The sequence below is a fragment of the Podarcis muralis genome, chromosome 7 (genome assembly GCF_964188315.1).
Source record: "Podarcis muralis chromosome 7, rPodMur119.hap1.1, whole genome shotgun sequence".
Lineage (NCBI taxonomy): Eukaryota > Metazoa > Chordata > Lepidosauria > Squamata > Lacertidae > Podarcis > Podarcis muralis.
In genome coordinates, this window is record NC_135661.1 from 19,314,853 (window position 1) to 19,335,181 (window position 20,329).

General features: G+C 49.7%; 1 protein-coding gene and 1 pseudogene across 2 annotated transcripts in view; one reads left to right on the top strand and one right to left on the bottom strand.

The window, feature by feature from the left end:
* Positions 1 to 20,329, top strand: part of LOC114602539 (cyclin-dependent kinase 11B) — a 143,125-nt gene that overhangs the window by 59,795 nt on the left and 63,001 nt on the right. The window lies entirely within an intron of this gene.
* LOC114602544 (uncharacterized) overlaps positions 1 to 20,329 on the bottom strand; it is a 22,746-nt pseudogene continuing 2,417 nt past the window's right edge. The window contains exons 3-9 of the transcript XR_013393578.1: positions 19,870 to 20,022; positions 13,151 to 13,296; positions 11,999 to 12,175; positions 11,256 to 11,372; positions 9,897 to 9,983; positions 4,473 to 4,620; positions 1 to 2,605 (exon numbers count right to left, since the gene is read on the bottom strand). The product of XR_013393578.1 is annotated as an uncharacterized LOC114602544 (transcript). The remainder of the gene's footprint in view (positions 2,606 to 4,472; positions 4,621 to 9,896; positions 9,984 to 11,255; positions 11,373 to 11,998; positions 12,176 to 13,150; positions 13,297 to 19,869; positions 20,023 to 20,329) is intronic.

The window sequence follows — 20,329 nt, forward strand, 5'->3', positions numbered from 1 at the left end:
TTGGTGGCATTGACACTTTATTGAAAAATACAAGGCCAGTAACAAACCTCTTAATAAATTAACAAAGCTTTGAATTACTGTATTAAACATTCTTTTTCCTTAATTTAAAAAAACCACCCTCACTGCTGTTGAAAAGCGCATCAGTTAAGACACTCACATAGGCTTGGTTAGTTTGAAAAATTAGGACCAAAAATAATAATTTAGGGTGTGAGGGGAAGGAATCAGGTTAGGAGGCAGAGAAATTATTTGGGATTTAGCAAGAAGTCAGCCACACGAATACCGACAGAAGCAAATTGCTGAAGCTTTAGCCAGTGGGAGGTGGAAGCACTGTCCAAGCAGCTTGTGGGCAGCTTCAAGGAAAGTGTCCCACAGACACACACACACACAACTTGGTGCCCTCCAAATGTTCTGGGCTACAACTCCTATCAGCCCCAGCCAGCCCAGCTGGGGGTTGTAGGGCAGAACATCTAGAGGGAACCAGGTTGGCAAAGGCTGTCCTTGAAACAAAGGCTTCCAAGGCAAAGCATCTCGCAGGCACCAAGACACCCAGCTCCGGGGGCATGGTTTCCCTAAACGGGCAAAAACACAGCCTGTGCCTCCGTGGGGCTTGGGGAGGGTCTGCCTTCCCCTTGTAGCACTGCAGGTTTTGTTCCGTGCAGACTCCCATCACTGAGGACTGATGTGTGATCGGCTGTCTTTCCGAGGACAGTGGGGTAGACAAGCCCACAAGGGCCTCTAGGGGGGCCTATTAAGCCAACAGGAAGACTGGGGCCAGCGTCAAGCTGGCCATGCTGCTCCAGTCTTCTTGAGAGCCCCGTGTGGAAGGAGAGCTCTCTGTAGGCCGAACATTTCCAGGGTGGGGTAGGATTAGCAAAGACAGGGAGAAGCCTGTGGGACCTGCCCCCCATTGTTCTTGCAACACTCAATAGCCCCAGCTAACAGTCAGGGCTGTTGAGAGCTGTAGTTGAACATATGGGGAACTGCCACAAGCTGCTCACCTCTTGCTTTGGTGCAGGTGTGTGGGGAAGCCTCTGGTTGTTTGCTGAACTACAACTCCCACTGGACATGCAAGCTGGTGCTGATGGGAGCCAGGAATTCGGCACAGCTGGCGGGCCAGAGCTTCCCCACACAGCAGCTTTAGTGCCACCTTCCAGATGCTGTTGGTCAGGGATGGGAGGCACTGGGCAGCAACGTCTGGGGAGCCGCAGGTTCCTCATGCCTGTCTGAATCTCTCTCCTGTTTTAAGGCACAGACATACTCCTTGGAGTCAGATTCTGGAGTTGGCTGGGGTGGGCGGCAGCCCTTCTCCATGTAACCTTTGGGGAAGGTGCCTTCCCTTTGCCCCAAATCATCAACTATTCTGAGGGTGCTGAATCAGCCACTCTTCCTGGGGCAAAAATGGAACTTGAGGTTCTCCTGTTTCTCAGGCCCTCGGCCATCCACCAAAGGGATGACCAGAGGCCAAGAGTGCCAAGACAAGTAAAAACAGTGTGTCTTGCCACCGTGAAGGTCTTCAGCAGCACAGAAGCCACCAGGTAACTTCAGCACACCCCAGCATCAGTACTTGGGTGTTGTTCTGCCAGGGCTATAGGGCTATAGACTAGATGGGGCTGTGGCTGGCCAGAGGGGTCACGGTGGTTCTGCAATTTGAGCCGTACTTCCAGTTTCAAACCAAACACACCCATTTGGATTTGGGTTAGTGGCAGGCAAGATGGCTTTGCAACCGCAGAGGCGCTGGGTTTCGAGCGGCCTTTGCTGAGCTTGTGCCCACAAGATGTTTTGGACTACAACTCCCATCAGCCCCAGCCAGCGGTGCCTGGTGCTGATGGGAACTGCAGTCCAGAACATCTAGAGGTGGTGCGTCCCGAAGGCTGCATGTGGTCCTCGCGCAACTTTTTAAGCAGCCCACGAAAGCATCAAGCTGCCTGCATTTCCCTTCCGCTAGATTTCTAATCTTTGGTTCTTATGTGGGAGGCATAAATTTCATTGGATGGGGCTGTCATCTTAAAACAGATAAAACTTGGGAGGACTGTCAGCTCCTCGTTTGCCAGGATGAGGCTCTCGGCAGTGAAATACGGCAAATGAGGGCGGACGGTGCTGGGCCTGTCGCCTAGGCCCTCCCCGCCAGGTTTGCAGTGCCCTAAGCTAATCTAGGTGCAGGACTGCGCTCGAGGAAGAAAGCACCAAATGAATGGTCCGTCGGCAACACTCACCCTTGGGAGGCAAGCCACGGCAGGAGGGGGTCGTCGTGGCAGCTGTTTCGAAGGCAGGGTAATGGGTGAAGTGGTATCTAGCGTAAACAAACAAACACACCGGAGGAATCTTGACGGGGTTGCTGCATGCAGGAGCTGTTTGGCAAAAGGACTCAAACTTGACGGAGCAGAGTTCCCGCAGCAAGCCCCAGGAGGTGGAGGGTTGTGCAAACGTCTTCTGTTGAACTGTGGTCAAGCTGCTCCTGCTACGACCTGCCTTTCGGGGCCCCACTTTCTTGGGTCGGAGCAGGGAACTGATCTCCCGCAGCACACCTTCACTTTGTAAGAGTGCCGCCCCGTACCTGGAGAAGGCATCGTGCTTCACGAGTCAATCCTTCCATAGGAAGAAAACACTGCAGAGGTGGGGAAAGGAGTCGCGGTAAATGATAGGAAGAATCTCGCCGTTTTTTAAAGAACGCTAAAGAGCTTGCAGGATCAGGCCAGTGGCTCATCTGCTTCGGCATCCTGTTCTCACGGCGGCTCAATGGGAAGCCCACCAGCAAGAGTGCAACAGCGACTCTCCCTACTTGCAATTCCCAGGCAACTGGGATTCAGAGGCATACTGCGATGGAGGCATCACAAAGTCATCCTGGCTAGCTGGCCATTTCTTAGTATGCCAGGCAGCTCCTTCTGTAGCCACCTTGGAAATACACACTGCACTGATGCTGCAGGGAAGGCGCACAGAAAGCAGCGAGAGTTTTGTGCTGATTGGTGGCCCTCTCTATCAATCAGCATGCAGTCTCCGCCATTTGGATGGGCTAAATGAGGCGCCTTCCTCAAGTGTCCAGGAGCAGCTAGCAGTCCATCAGGCTATAGCAGAGGGTGAGGAAGAGAGCACTGCAGAATCTCTCCATCAGCTCTGCTGGCTCCATCAGGTTCCTCTCTGTTGCCAGCCATTCCAGGAGGCTGCATCAGAGGGAGAGAGATGGGAAGCAGGGCTGCTGCATCAACTTCAGTGGAGAGACCAGCAACCGACTGCACTGGCTGCCATTTGGTTTCTGGGCCCCACTCAAAAGTGCTGGTTTTGACCTACAAAGTCTTAAAACGGCACAGGACTGCAATACCTCAAGGACCGCCTCTCTCCATATGAACCAACCCAGACCCTGCACTCTTCATGTGCCTGCTCCACGAGGTCTGGAGGGCAGCAACACGAGAATGAGCCTCTTCTGTGGTGGCTCCCCACTTGTGGAATGCTTTCCCCAAGGAGGCTTGCCTGGCACCTTCACTGCATATCGTTAGGCGCCAGGCAAAAACATTCCTCTTCTACCAGGCGTTGGCAAATTAAACAATCTGTGGCCTTTTAACCTTTGTACAGGGGGTTATTGTTTCTGTTATTAAGGTATCGTTTTTATAAACTGCGCTGTGATCTTTGGATGAAGGGTGGTATAGAAATTTAATAAATAAGAATAAGTTTCACTCCTCCACTTCTCCTTTCCTTGAGCTCTCTTCCATTCAAGCTAAAAAAGGTAAAGGGACCCCTGACCATTAGGTCCAGTCGCGGACGACTCTGGGGTTGTGGCGCTCACCTCGCTTTATTGGCCGAGGGAGCCGGCATACAGCTTCCGGGTCATGTGGCCAGCATGACTAAGCCGCTTCTGGCGAACCAGAGCAGCGCACGGAAACGCCATTTACCTTCCCGCCAGGGCAGTACCTATTTATCTACTTGCACTTTGACGTGCTTTCGAACTGCTAGGTTGGCAGGAGCAGGGACCGAGCAACGGGAGCTCACCCTGTTGCGGGGATTTGAACCACTGACTTTCTAACTGGCAAGCCCTAGGCTCTGTGGTTTAACCCACAGCACCACCCATGTCCATTCCAGCTAATCACTACTAAAACCTCTGTACGACCTCCAGCCTGAATTTGCCTTCCTCCTCCTCCCTCCCAATCCCTTTTCCTTTTCTGTCATGCCTTTTAGATTATAAGCTTGAGGGCAGAATTTATCTTACTGCTGAGTTTTGGAAACTGCTCTGGGAGCCTTCTCCTCCCACACATCCACCCTAGCTGCAGAGCAGGGTAAAATGCTTTAAATAAATACATGCCAGCTGCTTAATATGAGAGTTCTTTTCACTCTGCCCAGCCAGATGCTCCAGTGAAGCCCATGAGCTGGACATGATTGGTCCATCCCGCTCCCATTGCCTTCAATCCCCGAATTCTCTGGGCTTTCTATGTACGTGTCTGTCTGTTTTTACTCCCCCTGGATTAATCTCCTCCAATACTCACTCCTTTCTCTCAGCCCTTGCCCAAAACTGTGGTAGACATGGAACAACGCCCAGAACAGGACACTTTTGATCATCACAGAGATGCAGGAACAGGTGATGACAGCCGCTTCCAGTGCATAGGAACTCCCTTGTCCCCACTCTTCGATCACCTGGGAAGAAAGCACATTCCACTTAAAGAAATCACATTTTCAGACAGAGAAACGAAAGGAGTGCAATGGGCAGGATGGACAATTGTCCCATCTACCCAATGTTGCAGCCGGGGGCGAAATGATGCACCTGCAGGAGAAGTGATGCTTGGGAAGGAAGAAGAGAAGCGATGGAGGCCCCCACAAGAAGTGAGCATAAAAAAATCTAGAAGACAGGCTCTGGGGCAATTTGCAATGCCAGAGGAGACAGAAACATTTTGCTAGTGTGGCACTGTGGTTAAGAGTGTTGATTCATAGAATCATAGAATCATAGAGTTGGAAGAGACCACAAGGGCCATCGAGTCCAACCCCCTGCCAAGCAGGAAACACCATCAGAGCACTCCTGACATATGGTTGTCAAGCCTCTGCTTAAAGACCTCCAAAGAAGGAGACTCCACCACACTCCTTGGCAGCAAATTCCACTGTCAAACAGCTCTTACTGTCAGGAAGTTCTTCCTAATGTTTAGGTGGAATCTTCTTTCTTGTAGTTTGGATCCATTGCTCCGTGTCCGCTTCTCTGGAGCAGCAGAAAACAACCTTTCTCCCTCCTCTATGTGACATCCTTTTATATATTTGAACATGGCTATCATATCACCCCTTAACCTCCTCTTCTCCAGGCTAAACATGCCCAGCTCCCTTAGCCGTTCCTCATAAGGCATCGTTTCCAGGCCTTTGACCATTTTGGTTGCCCTCCTCTGGACACGTTCCAGTTTGTCAGTGTCCTTCTTGAACTGTGGTGCCCAGAACTGGACACAGTACTCCAGGTGAGGTCTGACCAGAGCAGAATACAGTGGCACTATTACTTCCCTTGATCTAGATGCTATACTCCTATTGATGCAGCCCAGAATTGCATTGGCTTTTTTAGCTGCCGCGTCACACTGTTGGCTCATGTCAAGTTTGTGGTCAACCAAGACTCCTAGATCCTTTTGTATTTGATCAGGAGAGAGAGAGGTTAAAATCTCCACTCAGCACTCTTCCTCGGTCTATCCTATCTCACAGGATTGTCATGAGAACAAAATAGATTTCTCCTTAGAAGAGGGGCAGAATACATATGTAATGAATAACATGGGAAGCCAGCTGGTCCTCGGTCAGGCCATTGGGCTGCCTAGCTCAGGACTGTCCGCAGTGACTGGCAGTGGCTTTCAGGCAGGAGTCCCCCTCCCCCCCATGACTGAGCTAGGGCTTTTCCTTAACACAGGAAGCTGCCTTCCACCAAGTCAGACTATTGGGTCCAGGTGGCTCAGTGACTAGTGGCAGATCTCCATGGTTTTGAGACAGGGGTCCTTCGCAGCCCAGCCCAGAAATGCAGGGGATAAGCAGCTGCTCTGCCACTGAGCTCTGGCCCCTTCCAGAGCTACTGCCAGCACGTATGGATACAGCAGGAATGGGAGGAGCTGTCCCCTCTTCCTAGCCTGGATCTTGTCACTGACTCTGCTCCTGGACCTGATCTGGGATGGAAGCATGTTTCGAGGGGGCAGGCAGCAAGACAGCCAGAACTGCCGCTGAAATTGGCTGTAATTTCTAAGAACTCAGGCTTGAGCTTGCTATCTCCTCCTCCCTCCCCTTCCTTTTTCCTCATGTGCTATGTCTTTATCTTCTTTTTTTTAAGGATTGCCAGCCTGAGTGCAATCTCAGGACTTTGTAAGCCACTCGGAGCGTTTTCAGGCTAACGGGTGGAGTTTGAATGTCATAAGTAAATAAATAAACAAGCAAGCAAGCAAGCAAGCAAGTACGTAAGGCTCAGGAGAAAACATGGAAATTCCTGGGAAGAATTTGAATCTTATTACAACAACTGAGCAACTGAGAGCAGACAGGGAAGGAAAGAAGGAAGGGAAAAAGGAAAGGAAAAAGGAAAGGGAAGGGAAGGATGTATAGTTCTGGTTGCCTCAATTCAAAAAAAGATATTGTTGAGTGGGAAAAAGATTCAGAAAAGGATGGGGCAACTATCCTACAAGGAAAGGCTGCTGCATTTCATACTTTTTAGCTTAGAGAAAATGCAAATAAGAAGCGACGAAATAGAAGTTTATAACATTATGAATGGCATGGGGAAAGTGGGAAGTTTTTCTCCCTCTCTTATAATACCCAATGAAGCTGAATAATGAAAGATTCAGGATGAATAAAAGAAAGTCCATCTTCATGCAACACAGTGTTAAACTATGGAACTCACTCCCCCAGGAGACACGCACCAAGTTGGATGGCTTTAAAAGAGGATTAGATAACTTCATGGAGGAAAGGGCTGTCACAAGATACTAGCCATGATGTGCTTGTAATGCTTCTGAGCAGTTGCCGGAAGCCACAGAAGAGGGAGAGGGCTCTTGCGCTCGGATCCTGATTGAAGGTTTCCCAGAATGGGCAACTGGTTAGCCACTGTGAGAACAGGATGCTGGACTAGATGGGCCCTTGGCTTGACCCATATTTATGAAAACTAATGACATCCCCCCCCAAAAAAAAAATTGTTCTAGCTTTTTGTTTGTTTTTAATGGCAGTGCAAAATGGAACGTCAGTCCAACAAGAGCACCATGCCCTAAAATCTCTTGTGTTGTCTCTCTCACTTCCACCTTGGACTTGCAATCCCAATCCCTTCACCTCCGCTGACCTTCTCGTCTCCCACGCCCACTCCTTCCTCCCAACCAGCCAGGCCAGCTTGACCTTTCCCATAAAGCCCTGCTGCTTTCCACACAGCTGTGGCGAGAGAAGAAGCTGTCAGATGGCCGGGTTTTGAAAAGCACTGCAGTCCCCGCTGCTACTGCTATAACATCAAGAAACCAACCACCCCTCTGTCTCGGAAGAAAGCGAAAAGCTTTCCAGTATTCGGTGCAGCAACCAATCCGAGCCGCTGGTGTGTGAACAATTCATTCTGAAACAGCAGGTTTCATTTCCGTTGTGTTAAGTGCCAAGATGATGGCTCCCAAGGGGAGTGATGAGATGCCAACTCTGTTCCCAAAGGATCATGGGAGTCTCGTGACTGGGCTAAGTTTCTGTTGGCTGGCACAGGAACAAAGGGAGCTACCGCACTCAGAGTCAAATAACTGGTCTGCCTAGCTCAGTATTGTCTACATCAGGGTTCCCCAAACTTGGGTCTTCAGCTGTTTTTGGACTACAACTCCCATCATCCCTAGGTAGCAGGACCAGTAGTCAGGGATGATGGGAATTGTAGTCCAATAATAGATGGTGACCCAAGTTTCGGAAACTGGTTTTAGACAGGAGACCTCTCCCAGCCATACCTGGAGGTGCTGGGGACTGAACCTGGGACCTTCCACTTGCAAGACAGATGCCCTACCACTGAGTTACCCAAAGAAGAGTCTGCCTTATGAGACAGACTATCGGTTAATCTAGCAGTGCAACTGCACCACTCCTCAGATGGTGTTGCAAGGAGGGGAGGGGGTCACCCGGTCCAACCTGCCCCGCTTCAGCCAAAAGGATTCTCTGAGCAGCTTCCAAAACGAGCTCAAAGATGGCCCTTCCTTGCCCCCCACCCCACCCCCGTTCACAATCTCATAAAGCATGCAAGGAAAAAGGGAAGGGGAGGGAAGAGAGAAAAGCAAGCTCAAGCACAAAACCTTAATGCTACCGTGCCGAAGGCAGGGACCGTCCCTTCAGCTGAAAAGCGGGGTAACACTTTAAATACATAATCTCCCTGACCTCCTGGCTTCTGTGCCTTTCGGAGAAATTATCTGTGGGTGAAACTTCTGGGGCTCTTCCCCTCTAATCCCTTGTTTATTCCTGCTGATACACGTTCAGAGCTGGCTGCCTGAGGACCGTCTCTGTGATGCATTTTTCAAAAAGAGAGAGGGTTGTCGCTGTGTCTGAATTTTCCCTGCTTTGCCTTGACCGGAAGCAAAATCCCAGGGCGCCCTGACACAGAGGGATTTCAAAAGCCTTTTGAGCACCCTGACACTAACCCTCGGATGCCTGGCGATGGCGGGACGTGGGAGCGTTTGGCCGCAGTCCTGGAATGTTCTGAGCCCGGCTTGAGTTAACCGCTTCCAAGGGCGAGCAAAAGACATTGGAAATGTGGGAGCAGCATCGGATGGGCATCTGTAGTGCATTTTTCTCAGGGGCTTTTGGATCAAATAAGCCACACATACACCCCAGTTAGTGGGGGCACAATAATTTATTGGCCCCACAGTTTTGGGTGTTGTTGGGTCTATTGGACCAAGACAGATGCTCATGTTAAACCTGCAGTGGGTAGCCTTTTTGAGCCCTAAAGTATGCATGTTGTGGTGGAATAAGAGCCACACATTCACTCTTCTCCCAGCCCCACTGCAACTTCTGTACAAAGAGTTGTGAGGTCTAAACTTGCCCTGATGGTACATTGAGCTCTCAGCATCCTCCCTGCGCCCCCTGCCAGCTGATTGGCTCTGGGCACAGCCAAGAAGCAACAGGATTGGTGTACTAGTCAGTTCTCCCTCTCCCGCTTCTCCCTGTCCCCATCCCCTAGCTGTGATTGGTGCTGTTGACTACATTGCCCGCCCCCAAACAGAGGCTGAGGAGAAGGAAGGTACATGGGGAGAGCCATTCTTGTGGGTTTTCTTCCCTCAGGTAAATCATGCTCCAAGCAGCAGTCACCAGGCAACCCAGAGTGGGGGCCCTGTAAGGGTCAGATGCAGCCCACAACTTCCCCCCGTCCTGTGGGACCTACTGTGGCTTAAGTGCCTGGGAATTAGCCAACGGCTAGTACACTCTCCTCTCCCTTCTCATAAAGATAAGGCACAAAACACCGTTTCCTGGTACATACGAAATGTTAACGAAGAAACCGGGAGTTGGGTCCAATGCCCGTCTTACTCAGGGTAGGCCGTCTGCAGTTAACGATCCTGGCTAACCTAGGCCTATTCAGTTCAATGGGTCTCCTCTGAGGAGGACTTGGCTGGATACAGGATCTGAAATGTCAGGTTTGTCCCAGAGTAGTTAGGATCACGTTGATAGTCAGTATTGGCTGCTTCGATTTTGCATATTTGTCCACACAGCCTAGACCTGAAACCATAGGGGCTAGCAACCTTTCTTCTTAAAAATAAAGCGTTAAAACAACCCAGCTTTACATGCTGAGACGGCCAGTTGCCTGCACTCTGGGAACATGCAGCCCTTCCTTCAGAACAGCCCCTACAGAAAAAGGGCCCACGTGAAGGCAGCCAAGCCAGGGGCTTAACTTGCTTGCACTAGCAATCGGCATCTTGAGGACTGGAAGAATTCCCCCTGCCCTTCCTTCTCATTAAATCAACAAAACCCTTGGCAAGACTTACCGTGTAGATCAGGTAGGCGAGATAAGCAACCTCGGGCAAATTCTGACTCAGAAAAATCCAGGCTAGAGGTTTTAACTCTTTTAAGATCTGGGAAACAGGTGGGGGGGGGGGATGAACTGAGTTAGCTGCACATTCATTGGCTGGGTCTGCTTTAGCTATACATACATCTAGCTTCCTCTCAAAGTAGTCTCAAGAGTTATCATAAGCATCCCACCAAAGGCCGTGGGACAGAGCTAGGGCAGCCCCCCACCCTGCTTCCCCCTACTGGTAAAACAGTGGCAGAACTAGGAGGCAATCTGAGCAAGGAGCCTTCCTCCTCCTTCCCAGGCCAAGAGGTGGGCTTTCCCAGACACTTCAGAGCCAGCCAGCCCTCACCCCCATGCTGGAGAAACCACCGGCAGCTGAACAAGGCAATGGCACTTTCAGGCAGTGGGGGAGAGACCTCCGGTCTGGGAGTTGAATGTGGCCCCCAGCCCTCTCAACCTGGCCCTCAGAACTCTCCCCTGACCCCGAGTGGTGTTGCCTGCCTGAAATGTGTCCCTGAACTCTGATCATGCCTCTTTCTTGTCTATATGGAGCCGAAAAAGTGGGTATGGGCATTTGTAGTACCTGAGCTACTCCACAAAGGTAATGTTGCCCCGCCCCTTTTGCCTCTAGTCCCACCCACCATTGGCATGAGGCCCCTGGAAGGCTGCCCAGAAGGGATTGCGGCCCTTGGGCTGAAAAATGTTCCCTGTCCCCGCTTCAAAAGGGGGAAGGTGGCTCCTTGGAGCTGCAAGACTAGGCTGGCCACCATGCAGAAGGCTTTTGCAAGTCACTGAAGCAAAAGCTCCCTTTCAGGCAGTGCTTGGTTCAGGGAATTTCTCCTGGCCTTGGCCTTGCCTAAATGCAGTCAAGCCACATCTGTGTCTACCTGAAGAGGCACCACAAGCATAACCTGCTTGGAGCCCAACTAGCACAAAAGGGGACAGGACAAGACAGCCCCTTTCCCCATATAGCTGTAACAACAGATTCTGGCATCTGGCAAGACAGTATCCATGGCTCTGTGGATCCCTCAGAAACAGAACAGGACCCGATTCAGGATGCAGAGTCCAGCGTCACAGAACTGTCACTATCTTTTCTTTCTAGCCCTCGTGGTTGCGAAGAATGTGCTAGAATCTGAAGGGCCAGACGCATAATTCACATAGCTCACGCCAAGTTGCAGAACTTTGCAATTTATGTTAGTGCTTTGGCACAGAATGCTGCTCTTTCTAAAAAATAAATAAATCAGGGCCCAGCATTTCTTAGAGGAAATGTCCTTGGTTTACCCCCAGGAAATGCCCATTTGATCAAGGGGGCGGGGAGGGGAGGCGCACTCACAGCAATGATGCCACAGACAACTTTCAGCCCAGCCCAGAGAATCCCAACCGCCAGGAAGATGCTGTGCAGAACTGAGATCTCCCGAATCGAGGTGAGCAGCAGAACGCACAAGCAAAGCTGGAAGGCAAAAAGAGAAGACTAAGAGGTCGCAGCAGCTGCAGATGCCCCCTTCCTGTGCCCCTTAACCATTTGCAGCTCATGGTCTGTTGAGTTGGTTAACTCACTCACTTTCCAGAAAGGCAGGCCATTTCATGACCTGTGCTGGGGTCTTTCATAGAATTGTAGAATTGAAAGGGACCCCGAGTTTCATCTAGCCCAATCCTCCGCAGTGCAGGAATATGCAGTTGTCCATTAAGGGGATCGAACCTGCAACCTTGTCTTATCAGCATCATGCTCTAGCCAATGGAGCTATCCAGGCTAGAAGGAACACTAGCTATTCAGGGTTCAGCCCCTCCAAGCAACCATTCAGAACTGCTCTGCAATTTTAAGAAAACTGATGCCTGAGGTCCACTGATTTCAGTGGGCCTACTCAGAGTTAAACGCAAGATGCAACACCCACGCTACATGCTTTTTTGTAAAAACACGTTTAACAAAACTCTCAGTTTCCTCGGCTTTTTATTTTTATACGAGTTGCCTTGCATGTACCTTGCAGAAAAGCAGTTGAGAGAAACACCAGAGGCATGGTTGGGAAACAGATGGGCCAAGGGATTCAGGCCGTGGTTTGGACTGCGGCCTGGGCCTACCTGAGCCTGGAGGTCAAAGGTCAGCATGGAAAAGCAGAGGTTGAGCATGAAGTATTGGGCCTGGAGGCTCTCCAAGGCCCCGCCCACCCGGAAGGCCATCATGCTTTCGGTCTGAATGAGGACCACGGCGCAGATCACGTCGAAGGCACCGACTAAAAGGATCAGGACAAAGCGGGCCTTAAGAGGGAAAACGGAAGCAAGACCGTCAGAATGGACCACACGCCCCTGCGGCAGCAGAAGAACCTCCACCAGATTCAACGTGTTTGACGAGGAAAACAGGGAGACAGGTGAGAATACTGCTGATGGCTTGGCAAGAGGTTGCAGAGGAAGGACGCAAGCTGGCAGAATTGACTAGGATGCTCTACATGTAAGGTCTCACCTGCACTGCACATATAAAGCAGCACCATGCCTCTTTAAAGAGTTGTGGCTTCCCCCAAAGACTTCTGGGAAGTGTCATTTGTTATGGGTGCTGTGCATTATTAGGAGATCTCCCTGTTCCCCCTCAAAGACCTACAATTCCCAGAGGGACTGGCTGTTCAACGCCCCCCACCCAGGAATTGTAGTTCTGCGAGGGGACCAGGGTCTCTCCACACAGCTCCCAGGAGTCTTTTGACGGAAGCCACAGCTGTTCAAAGTGCTGTGGTGCTGCTTTAAAGGTACCGTGCAGATGGGGCCTTAGCAATGCAATCTGAGCAGCACAGAAGCAGGGATTCAAATTCCACGCGGATGAAAGATTGGAGCCTGCTCTGAACAGAGGGGAAGTCCAGAACTGGCCCTCTCCCGAATCATAAAGTACTCTGCTGCCTCTCCTAGTATGCACCATGCCCAAGCCCTTTGGGAGCAAGTTTATCTCTCCGTCAAAGGTGACCTGCAAGGGCCTGAAGTGTACTGGTTTCGGGCAGCTTACATTTCTGCCCTCCCTTCTCGGTTCCAAACCAGTTATGCATCCTTCTAAAAGGGGGGCAGCCATCTTCTTAAAACCGGGGCGCAGCAGAGAAAGAGATGTGTTAGAAGGTGATGCAGGAACATCACAACACACACAACCCTGGGCTGAACTCCGCTGACAACAGGCCCCAGACTGATCTTGCACAACCTAGGAAGCTCCCGCCAGGCCCTTGGTTCAAGGCAAAGACCCAACCGCTGACCACTCACGAGCAGTTTGGGCTTCTGCTCGGCAGGCAGGACGCTGAAGTTGACGACTGAGCGCAGCATGACCAGCGCGACGGAGAGGACGAAGACGATGAGCTCCTGGCGGTTCTCTTGCAAGATGCCCCGGCTCACGTAGTAGATGCAGAAGACTGTCGGGGAAAGAGACAAATCCCGCCATCAGCCGTCTGCGAAGGGGAGAAAAAGGTGCCTTCCAAGCTGAAAGGGGAAGCTAAAGGTTGATGTCAACCTAGAAGGCATTTCTTCATTTTTTAAAAATATGTATATTTAGAGTTAGATTAGATTGATGAGGCTTTTTTATCTGCAGGGTAGAGGAAACATCCATTCATTGGCTCACCTGTCCTCCCAACAACCATCTTGTGAAGGAGGGAGCTGTTCCCTGGCTCTGAAGGCAGGGAGTGGAGGCTGAGCAACAGGGAGGTCATTTCAAAAGCCTGCAGTCCTCATGAGTGATTTACAACTTTTTAATGTGTTTTTAAAAGCTAGCACTATCTTGAAAGAGGCACTAGGTTGTATTCAACTAAGACCCTCTGTCTCCCTCTTTCCATTGGCTGCTGCAACCCCAAATATCTCCGGAGAACCCTAGAAAAATTAAAGGTGTGGTTTTCCTAGGTGGGGAGTGGGCAGAGAATGAAGGCAACAGTAATGGTTCTGGATTGTGCCATTCAAGTCGAGACATTTCTGTGTCCAAACCTGATGACAAATGGGATCCTATCAATTGGGATTCTGTCGAGACGCATCTGCCCGGCAGTTGCAGAAACAGAGGGAGGAAAGCAAGGTGTTTTTGTGCAGGAGTATTTCGGAGCAAGGGACGTGGGTGGCGCTGTGGGTAAAACCTCAGCACCTAGGACTTGCCGATCGCATGGTTGGCGGTTTGAATCCCCGCGGCGGGGTGCGCTCCCGTCGTTCGGTCCCAGCGCCTGCCAACCTAGCAGTTCGAAAGCACCCCTGGGTGCAAGTAGATAAATAGGGACCGCTTACCAGCGGGAAGGTAAACGGCGTTCCGTGTGCTGCGCTGGCACGCCAGATGCAGCTTGTCACGCTGGCCACGTGACCCGGAAGTGTCTGCGGACAGTGCTGGCTCCCGGCCTATAGAGTGAGATGAGCGCACAACCCTAGAGTCTGGCAAGACTGGCCCATACGGGCAGGGGTACCTTTACCTTTTATTTCTGAGCAAGGCGAGCCCTGGACTCACCAAATGCTAAAGGTGGAGGGAGGGGGATTGGCTGACTTATCTGTCTCTTTTTTTCTTTTCCACAATGAGTAAGGAGCAGTCGAGCTTGCTATGCGGCAAGGGATTTTGAGGGTGGCAGAGTAGGAGGCAAACATATCTGACTTGGCAAACTGGGAAAGGACCAGCTCAGTGGGGGACCTTAGGTTCAGAGCCCAGGTTCTGTAGGGATGGGTAGACTCCCTGCCTGGGACCCTGAAGAGCTACTCCCAGCCAGTGTGGGCAATACTGAGATAGATGGACCAAGTTGGTTATTACCCAATTCCATAGAGCACAGTGCAGGGAAATGCTTGATTGGCTTAGTAGCAATTCTTTTAATATACAGTACATGAACTGAGTGCAGTCCTCTCTCGCTTTAATTGTTGGCCACCCAGATTCTGTGCAAAGAAGAGTTGCTGATATTTCTGATGGTAGAGAGCATAGCTTTCGGAGGGGGTGAATATTTTGCAGTTTCCATAACTTTAATGAAGTTTGAATCAGAGCCCTAGAATCAGAGTAACCAAATATCATTAGGGCAGGTTCAATCAGCAGCCCTCCCTTATTGTAACAGAACTTCATCAATGCCCTAGCGGTTTCTTGTGCTTTGACTTTCAATGCCTCCATGTGACACTTCCAAGAGAGGGTTTCACTAAAGAGTAAATCCAGGTATCTAAATAAGAGGGCTTGTTGTATAGCTTGGTGATTTAAACACCATTTATACCTAGGACTGTGCTTGCAAAAAATCATCACCTTGGTCTTATTCTGTTTACAGTTTGTGCAGAAAACCTGCAAGAGATTTTTGAGGCCCATTCGGGAAAATGAGAAGAGCACTAACCAAGATTTCTTGTTCTTAATAACTGGAGATACCCTCTCTATATATCAAGCTCTTATCTCTCCATTTTTGGAGATAATTGTTCAAGGACGGGGGTGGGGAATGAGACCTTGTCGGTTGATAAGAACAAGAAATGTTTACCTTCTATGGCCACAGCCAAAATTAAATCAGTCCTAATCTTATTATTGCTTATAACAAATCTCTTGAAATGCAATTAACATTCAGCCTGGGTAGCATCAAGAGCCAACATTATGGTTATTTATGATTTTACAGTACCCATGGCGGCAATTGCCTGCTCTTAGGGTGCAGCTATACTCTGCCCATATTGTTAGTATTTTATTTTTTGAGGTAATCTATGCTATCTACTGTCCCAGTCAGGCTTCTAGACGCATAGCAAATACACGGGGTCTTAGAAAAAGCTCAAAAAGGTCATCACTGAACTTAAGTTGACTGAGAATTTCAATGTCTTGGGTTTTTAATAGGCTTTCTCTCTCTTTAGGACCACATTTCTGATTCTCATGATTGCACAGGTGTGCTCCAAAACTGCTGCTGAACCACATTGCTTTCCCGGTCCTCAGGATCAGCTAAACCAGAAATTAATTTTTATCCTTATTTTTGTCAGTCAAAAATACACTGTGCAAGGTAGCGTGCCATGGAAACTGTACAAAATGGGAGGAAAATTGTGCAGATGTTACTTTACTGCCTTCCTTGTTCTCGGTTCGGGAAGCCAGCCTTTCTCGGCAGAGAACATGCAGAATTGTTGTTGGAGCACAAATGGCCTCAGCCGCTGGTCGTGCCTTATGTTTGTATCTTCCTTTCTCCAAGTTCTCAGGGACCTCTTCATTACCTACTGCCCGATCGTTGTAACCGGACTGAACCCAACGCCTTTTGCATTCAAATAAGGTATTCCACTGTGTTGCAACAGAGGTGTGAGGAACCTCAGGGCCTGGCGGCCAAATGTGGCCCCCGAGGACTCTCCGCCTGGCCCTTAGAACTGTCCCCAGGCCACACCCCTAACCAACCTGCTATGCACCCTGCCTGTGTGCTTTTGCCCCGCTGGAAAGTGTGACTGAACTGTGATAAGGTACCCTGAATGCCTGGAAGATGTATGTGTAGCCCAGTGCCCCAAGTCATGCCCAATGCTCTGCCCACTTTTCGCTCTGGCCCAACCTGCCACTGACATCTGGCCCCCGGGAGGTTCCCCATAAGGGAATGTGGCCCTTGGGCTGGAAGAAGTGTTCTAACCCTGTGCCACTGTCTCTTTTTAAAAAAAATAAAATGGGTGGAGCGGGGTCTAGGCTGGGCCCTCAATATTATATCCAACGGACAGGGTTATATGGGGAAATGGGGAATACCACCATAAGCTATTGGAGGATACAAATACAACCATTTAAATTTGTAACAATAATGATTATTATTATCAATGGGCCCTGCCAGGCTCGTTCTTCTCTGCCCTGCCAAAATCTGTGCCAATACTGAACAGCACCTGATGTTTTTGACCAATCGGAACCTCAGAACCTGCCGGCATTCATATTCCAACTGCCAAACATCTCAGGAGGGCAGCGCCTGTGAAGTATGAACCTTGTCAAGGGCGCCATGGCAGATTCATGGTTTGATTAGAGAACATGAGGCAGGTAGTATGATGTTCACGAGGGAGGAGAGGGGAAAGGGAGGTGGCGGACCTGTTGGCAGGGGAAAGGGGGAGTGTCAGTAGTGTTGCGCAGCTCCCTGCTTGCCTCACAAGGTGGTTCTTGGCTCAAAGGGGACCATGGGGCGCAGTGGTACAAAGCACGGGTGGGCAGCTTTGGGCTCTCCTCATGTTGCTGAGCAACAGCTCCCTGCAGCCCCCAACTAGCGTGGCCAACAAGCAGAGATGGTGGGAGTTGTTGTTCAGCAACGCCAAAGGTTCCTCACATCTGGTACAGAGATAGGAAAAGGCCCTAGATCAGCGGTTGCCAAACTTTTTGGTCCAAGAGGCACATTTTGGATTTTGAGAGAGGGATGCCAGTCAGAAAACGGCTGCCATGGAGGGTGGGGAGGTGGCATAACACAAAATTAGAAAGAGTAGGAAGTCCCCTATAATACCTCCCATAGGTACCACCAACTGGGGGCCTGCAATAAAATGTTGCAGTGCGGTGTGCTTCTGTCCCAGGGTTCCATTCCCCCTCCCAGTTTTCTTTTTCCCTCTGCCCACTGAGCATGCACAATCCACAGTGGGTTGTTTGGGGTTTCTTTCTCCTTCCTCCTTTTTTAAAAAAAAATAATAAATGCCCAGCTACATGACAATCTTGAATGTCACCTTTTGATTTCTATGGGCAGGTTTCACCTCTGTCTGGGGTGGGTGGGGGGCATTAAAAAGAGCTTCACGGTGTGAACCAGGAAACAACCTTTTCACACGCCGAGTTGGTTCTCTCTAGCCTTTTTATATCTATGCGTCTCCTTTTGCAGCCGCCATGCCCCATTCTGCTTGGTTGTCGGTTTTTCTCTTCTCTGTCGGTCAGTATTCTGTAGCCGTTCAGTACTCACTGGACAATTCTGGGGGGGTTTCTGTGCCTTGCGGCATTTTTAATTTTTTTTAAAACCGTAGTCCTGCAAACCAGCAAGTTATCCTGAGCCTGCTGATATGTATGGTTTGTGTGGTTTTGGCTTTGTATGTGCAAGAATTCACAACCATGTCCAAACTCAAAATGGAATGGTTATCTACTAGGGTTTTGAAGTTCGATAGCTGGATTTGGACGTAGCAAGCGGGAGGGGGAAATCCTAACCAGATTCCTATCAGGGAAATGGTTGGGCTAGAGGCGCCACCTACAGTCCGTATGTAGTATTGCCCACAGTTCCAGGACAATGGAGGTCAGGAAACAGAAAAGGTCCAAAGTCCTGGGAGATTGGGCTTGGGTGGAGACTCAAAGGGCACCAATTGTTATTTTCTTAGGCCTTAGTTTTTCACCTGCAGAAAGTGAATGATCTCTGCCATGGCACTGATGTGAACAGGAAACGCTATAACGATTGCAGGAATGCAAAAGGAGCATAGAGAGCTGTCTTATACTGAATCAGACCCTTGGTGCATTTAGCTCAGTATTGTCTACACTGACTGGCAGCAACTCTCCAGGGTTTCTGGCAGAGAGTGACCACAGATTGAACCTGGGACCTTCTGCATGCAAAGCAGCTCTTTCCTGTGGGATTAACAGTTAATAAGCAGGATTAATAGCGTCCGGGAGAGAATAAAGTAGCTTGTCCCATTCAGTTCCACGCACACCTGAAGTCTGCTTTGCTCTATAATGCCATTTGTTGAAGAAATTATCTCCACAGTTGAAGGAGTCAGGAAGTTATTTATTTATTAGATTTATATGCCACCTTACCCTCCAAGGAGCTCAAGGTGGTCACATGGTTCTCCCCATTTTATCCTCACAACAACCCTGTGAGGTAGGTTAGGCTGAGAGGCATTGAGTGGGGAGTCGAACCCTGTTCTCCCAGGTCACAGTCCAACACACTCAGTTGGTGGCTCAGGCAACAGCAGGAGGGAGCTACTTCCCTTCTGCCTTGTTTGCCAGCTTCCGGTATGTATCTGGTTAGCCATTAGATTTTCCTCTAGAGGGGTCTTTGCTCTGATCCAGCAGCTCTCTTTTTTAATAGATTATATTTATTGTATATATTCCTATATAAGTTATTGGTTCCCATGCCTTATATAGGACAAAGCAACCAGCCTCCGTTTGTTGAGAGTGGGGCAAAGCCTCCCTCCCTCTCACTTGTCTAGGGGTCAGAACTGAGTGGGCTTAGCTCCCCACAATCTAAGATTCTACCAAATGTATCTCTTGACCAATGGTGGCTTGTGCTTGTTGGGACTGGTAGGGTGAAAGGCAGGCCAACAGTAAGGTAAAGGTAAAGGTTCAGTTGTGATTAGATTCAGTTGTGACTGACTCTGGGGTTGCGGCGCTCATCTTGCTTTATTGGCCAAGGGAGCCGGTGTACAGCTTCCGGGTCATGTGGCCAGCATGACTAAGCTGCTTCTGGTGAACCAGAGCAGCACACGGAAACACCGTTTACCTTCCCGTCGGAGCGGTACCTATTTATCTACTTGCAGTTTGACGTGCTTTCAAACTGCTAGGTTGTCAGGAGCAGGGACCAAGCAACAGGAGCTCACCCCATTGCGGAGATTTGAACCGCTGACCTTCTGATTGGCAAGTCCTAGGCTCTTGGTTTAACCCACAGCGCCACCTGCGCCAAAGCCAATGACAGGCAGAACTGGTTAATTATAATTTGGCCCTAATCCACCTCCCTGCTCAGTTCTATAAGGTTAATACTGAGACTTAGGAGGAGGAAGTTGACAGCTCATGCCACCAGCTGGAGTGGTTCTAAGAAGTCAGGCAAATGGGGGCTGGCTGAAGGCAGCTCCCCTCACCCCAATGGACCAGACCTCCACTACTCTTGACTTATAAACATGCTGCCATTTGTTGTATGGTTAGATTGCAGAGGCTGCAAAATGTCAGGCCGGCACAACCTCCATTAAGAAGGATCATGTGTGTGTATGTGTTTGTGTGCTTCCATGTACAGAAACATTTCCTCCCCTACCCCTCACCTGAGGCCTCTGCAAAATATAGCCCTTCTTCCCACCCATCAAAAACATAAAACGGGCATTTTGCTGTAGAGTCCCCTCTTCCTTACCAACGCCAATCAGCTGAATGAGAGAGACAGTGAAGTCTTCGTCCTTCTGCTGAACGAGGTTCTCTATGGTTAATCCGATGATGCTCAACAGGGAGAGGATGGTGACGCAGAAATAGATCTTGACCGGAGAGGAAGCTCCGACCAAGGTTTGATCTGCAATCAGAAAGGCATGTAAATGTTCTCTAAGCAGCTTTGCAGCTAGGTAAAAAAACTACATGGTTTCATAGCAGCCCTGCAAAATAATCCTGTGTTGTTTTGGCAGGGTGTGTTCTTTCGAACTCCCTTGTCATACGTAGCAGGCAGGGACCTTCCCTGTATTGTTTCCTGTGCCTGAGTAAAACTTATTTGTTTAGGCAAGGCTACCCAGGCAGGTAATTTTAACAGGTAGATCTATTTTCAATCTGCTTGTTTTCTTTATAGCTTGTTAAATGTTATGTCAACTGGTTTTTAACGATTGCTT